Source organism: Galeopterus variegatus, unplaced genomic scaffold (assembly GCF_000696425.1).
Source record: "Galeopterus variegatus unplaced genomic scaffold, G_variegatus-3.0.2 Scaffold6220, whole genome shotgun sequence".
Lineage (NCBI taxonomy): Eukaryota > Metazoa > Chordata > Mammalia > Dermoptera > Cynocephalidae > Galeopterus > Galeopterus variegatus.
Genome location: NW_007732331.1, coordinates 257,105 through 263,090, shown reverse-complemented (window position 1 = coordinate 263,090; position 5,986 = coordinate 257,105).

Genomic DNA, 5,986 nt, shown 5'->3' with positions numbered 1-5,986 from the left:
GTTTTCAGGGTCCCACTGCTTCCCAGACAGTACCATAGCTTTAACAAGAGACTATGAGAACGCGAATACAATTTGCATTGAAATTCAGCCACTGGCGGAATTCAACTTTGGCTTTGGTTTTGCAGGATGACCAACTGTCTGTCCTGGTTTGCCCAAGAATGAGGAATTTCCCAGTACTTGAGACTTTTAATGCTTAAATAAGGCAAGTCCCAGACAAACTAAGAAGAATTGATCAGACTAGTTTTCAGAAATCTTTCCCCTATGAATATATGAAATAATGTTTCTTTTAGGTCAGAATAGAAGTTTTCTGGCCCCTTACCTGGACCTCAAGCTAGGAATGGAAAATCATGAACTTCTTTTCTTTTCTTTTCTTTTTTCCTTTTTGTCTTTTTTCGTGACTGGCAACAGATCGCAACCCTCAGTGTCGCGCCCGTACTGGACCGGGACCGGCAATGGGATCGCAACCCTCGGTGTTGTGCCCGCACCTCGCTCAGCTAGTGAGCAGCCGGTCTGTATGTGGGATCCGAACCCTCGGCGGGAGCGCCGCCGCACTCCCAAGCGGCGCACTGTAGCAGTGCGCCACCGGGCCGGCCCCATGAACTTATTTTCTTTCCCCATGTTCTCCAGAACACCTCAACACTCATACTCTCTATACTCTTTATTTTCTTTAAATGTTCTATAACAGCAACTTCTTGATCATCTAAGGCCTAGCTTTCTAAAGGCTTTTAATTTCATATACCTACAAGTAACATCTTAAGTCCCTCTTTGTCATAGACTACCAATATCCCTTTTACCATTGGTAACAGTATTATTAATGCCTTAATATTTGATCAGATCAGACCATCAATTCCAGATAAAACAATTCAGGGAACCCAATCTTAAGCTTCTAGTCCTCTGGATCTGTTCAATACTATTTTCTATATCCATTAGGGTTTCACCAAATAAGAAAAAATGTTATTAGTAATATGAAATAACAGGCTTTTTAAAATAGAAATTTACCTTATATGATTTTGAGAGCTGGTAAAGACGTTTATGTAAGGTTGTTGCCCAAAGGTGTAGGTCAGTAGGGCCAGGAATGGGGATAAAAATCTAGATGTGAAGTGAGACAGAGCAAGGCCACATGGAAACCCACAGGACAAATGGAACCCACAGGGACAGACAGGAATTTGCATCAATCTCTCACTGTCTCCAATGTCAATTATGTGGGTGGACTACAGAAGGACTTGGCACCCTTCACCATGGAATGCATGTGCACCTGGTCCACCATGCATGGAATTTGAAGTAAGAGATATTGCAGGAGCTGGAGAAGCTATGGGCTTGGCTGCTGCCTTACACCAAGACAGCTGATCATCGACAAATGGTGTGATCTTCAACAGTGCCTGGCCACACTATACTACCCTTCATAGTGAAATGGCATTACTTGACCTTTGCCATCTAGATATCATGTGATGGAGTTTGGATTTGTTGTCCTCTCCAAAACTCATGTCGAAATTTGATCCCCAATGTGGCAGGGTTGGAAACTGATTGAGTCATGGGGGCGGATCCCTCATGAATGGATTAATGCTCTCCCTGGGGGAGGGGGGATTAATAAGTGAGTTCTTGCTCTATTAGTTCCTGCGAGAGTTCGTTGTTCAAAAAGACCCTGGCGCCTCCCCTCTCTCTCTCTTCCTTTCTCTCTTCCTTCCTCTTGCCATGTGATCTGCTTGTACCTGCTGGCTGCCTGCCACTTTCTGCCATGAGTAGAAGCAGCCTAAGGCCTGTGCCAGATGCAGCTGCCCCAGAATCATAAGCCAAATAAACCTCTGCTCTTTATAAATTACCCAGTCTCAAGTAGTTCTGTTATAGCAACACAAAATGGCCTAATACACCATGCAAATTTCTTTTGTGGCCAAACCTTAACACAGTACAATAAAAAGATGGGAACTTTGGAAGCTTAGCTCCAGCTTGCTAATGTGGCACAGAACAAAAACACCAAACCTATAATTGTGCTTTTTAAAGATATTTAAGTATGCTTTGGGTATAAAAAATTATTTTCTAAAATTTAGATCACTGTGATCAACTTTTTTCATTATTTCTATAAATATTTTGTCTTGAACAGTTTAAGATAATTTTATGAAGCTCTTGGTTCAGGAAAGAATTTTTTTTTCCTACAAAAAGTAGTGCAAAACTTGTCTGTATTGAAACACACTTACCATATGCTGGCCCATTCACCCAAATGAGCCAGTGTCTTAGAATATTTTTGCAATGTTTTTTAATTTTTTTGTTCTGCACCCAATTTTACTCCCAACCAAATGGAAAGCATTATCTTCTGTATTTGGTTTATAAATCAATAAAAAGATTTGAGGTGATTATAGCAATGCCAATTCAACCATATTAAATACAATGTTCTTTTTTTATTAAAAAAAAATAATCCCAGAACATGGTCCCCACGCAAACCTCCCTTAATGTTAGAAAGATTTATTCAGATTTAATTGAGGTTTAATATTTAATTTTTAAAACCTTATAGATTTTTAGCATTTTATCAAATTATACATAGTACCCTTTAATGAGGATCAATATATATTGTTTTTCTCAACACAATTCCCTGACATGATATGATTTATTAATTTCCTTCATTTACTATATTGCCATGGTTTTCCATATCTCTGATTCTTTCTTTAGTGTAAGCAGCAGAATAACAACTGGAAGTGATCATGATTTGATGTATTCAACAAGAGTTCCACTGGTAAAACAGATCATGTATCTTCCAACAACCATCTATTCCCTCCTTCCTCTTAACATAATGTGCATGCACACACACACGCATGCACATACACACCTGAACAAGAGCTGAGAGAAATAGCATAGTAGAGTTAACATTTAGTGATAAACTATTAGAAGTTAACGAATATTAAATCCACTGCTTTTGTCTAGCCCTCTCTCTTGTCATTTCCCTTCTTGTGTCAATTATTAGAGGTTTGCCCTCATATCAAACATTGGAAAAGTGGGACCAAATTGTACTCCTACTTAAAAAAGCATCTAATGAAATCATGATTCCTTTTATTATGTGGAAAAATGTAAAACACACATAAATAACATTATGTTATTTAACATAAACATTCCAATTTAACAATATATCCTCTTACGTGCTTCATTTACCAGCAACTGATGGCTGATAATTGAGGTTCTGGAATGGTTTTTCTGATGTTGTTTTCCATAACATAATACTGATTACACATAATAGATATGACTCATATAATAAGATTAAATATGGCATTTGGATGGCAATCTCTGACCCTAACATCTTCTAATTTCTTATCAAAATGCTTGCATGGACAATCTACAATTAATTTTCATTTACTATCCATTCCCCATTTACACAATACTTTTAACAGACCTTTTTCTCAAGTTTCAAGGAGATGCCTGTAAGTTTCTTGTTGTAGATGTAATGAAATAATGAAAATTTTATTCATCAAAAATCCAGGGAAGATGTTCTCCAGGGAAAAACAGTTATAATGTGCTGGGCTACAACTGGACTGCAATTCAGGGGGGTCTGTTGGCAGGGAGAGTGAAGTCCACTGCTGGACTCAGGAGCCTTTGCATAGTGGCAGTGTGGTGAAGACAGCTCTGATTGAGGAGATGCATAAAAGGTTTAGTAGGGGGTGGCAAATTTCTGTGAGAAACAGCATGTCACTCTTCAAATTTGTAGAAAATGATTTATTTTTTCATGCAAACTGTTGATGAGTAGAGTTCTCTACTAAACCAGAATAGGAAGCAGAATCCAAATGTCCATGAATTTCAGGAGTGGAAACAGAAGATGAGGAACCTTAGGAACGGGGATAGGAAATCAATAATTCTCAGGAGTTGTGGATGGAACACTGGTTGTGAAATTAGAGATGATGATGCAAAGAGTTGAAACTAGTTTAACCAAATTTCCAAGGAGTGACTATGCCAATTATTGCGCCATTGTCCCTTAACATTAAGCCCATTCTCATGTACTCTGTTCTGTGTTATTCCATATTACTGCTTTGTCACCTGGTTCCCTGATAGGATCTGTCTACTAATAGAGGGTAGTAGAGGGAGACTGCACTTCTCCAACCTGGCAGTGGCAGCTTGTTCCACAAGCAGCAGTTGAATCTAGTTTGCAGTTTTTCTACTATGCAGAACCATCTTTATTGCTTTCCCTGAGATACCAGCTGGTGCCCCTTTAAAGAGGTTTGGGTCTTAGCCATGTGCACCCCCTGGTCTGAGGTCATAGATATTAGTATCATTTATCCCCTACTAGGTCAAGCCCCTCCTCTGAAATATTTGCTGTAATTGTGGCAAGGAAGTGCACATCCATGGAATACAAAAAAGCTCAGTAAAATGATCATGATAGAGATCCTGAGAGAGGGTCTTTCTTCAGATAAAAGGGAATGAGAGATGATTTGCCCGTGGGGACAGTTCCTATCTGCTGAGTTAAAACAATGGCTTAGTTAAGACAATTTGATTCTTCCTGTTCTCCCCTCCCTCCTTTTCCCTCCCCCTCCCCTCATGTCTGAACAGTCAGGTCAAGCAAAGAAGCAGTATCTCTCAAAGGGGCTTTAGAATAAGTCACTCCTAAATCTGTAGGTTTATAGCTCATGGGTCCACCCCACCAGCAGCCTGCATGACCAGTGAACTAAGAATGATTTCATATTTTTAAATGATTGAAAAAAATCAAAAGAAGAATATTTGTCACATGAAAATTACAAAAAATTTCAGTATCCCAAGTGAGCCACAGGCTGGCCCTTATTTTTGTTGTTATTTATCTCTGAATGTGTTTTGAATTTCCCCCACTTATTTACTTAATATCTGTGCCTACAGCTGGCAGTCCTGGATTTGAGTCTTGGCTCTTTCCATCTCCATGATCTTGTGCTAATCAGTTTCCTCATCTGTATAATAGGAATAAAAATGGTACCTGTACCTCTCATGGGATTGTTGTGAGGTTTAACTGAGATAACACATGGAAAGCACTCAGCATAGTGTCTGGCACATAGCTACTGCTCCTCAAACGTCTGCAATAATTATTGTCTGTCCATGGGGACTGTAAGGTGTATTTGGAAGGACATGGAGTCTGGAGTGAGTCAGTTCTGGGGTCCAGTTCTGAGTCAGCCACTTACTCTCTGTGGCATCTTGAGAAATTTAATTAACCCTTTGAACTGCTTTTTCCTCATTTTAAAAATGAATATACTGTAATAATATCCAGTTCACTGGGTTGTGTAAGTAAAGTGCCTATTATGTCCATTTCCTACCCATCAATTATCAACAAGTGAACATTTATGAAGACTATTCCAAGGACAATGCAAAGCACAAGATGTCACAAGAAGTTTGAAAGAAAAATAAACGCATGTTCTCCACCAGGGACAAGGAGAGCATCTAACAAAATCAAGCCAACCATGCACAATGAATGCCGATGATATCTGCAAACTAAAGTGGCTCTCTCATCCATGCCCACTTACGTTTTTCCAGTGTGGATGTGTGGGAATTTTCAATGAGAGCCCTTTTCCTGGTATTTTTACAAGTCAGCACATCTCCAAAGCCCAAATGAAACACTAACTGATTGCAGACCCTATAAAACCTGGAACAGTCGCAAACTGCTCAGTGGCTAGCGCCACAGAAACTAAGATAAAACAAACCTTTCTAAGCAGGGGCAGAGACCTCAGTTTCTCCCGGGAGGTAAAGCGGAAGGGCGAAATGCCGGTCAAGGCGCCTGGACCGGGAGAGAAGCGTTTGCCAAAGGGCCCCTTTCCAGTGTCACCAGCCTCCCCACCCCCGTCATGGAGAATTTTCCTCAAGTGTCGTGACCGACCCGAGGTGTGGTGGCCGGGCCGGCCGGGCCGAGGAGGAGTCGCGGCGGCGCGGAGATCTCCAGTCCTCACACGGTTAAACCCTCTTCTGAGGAGACCGGAGGAGGGAGGGTCCCCGCCCACGAAAACGAGGATCACATCGTGCCGGCGCCCCGCCCCCACCCGGGCCTCCTCGCCCC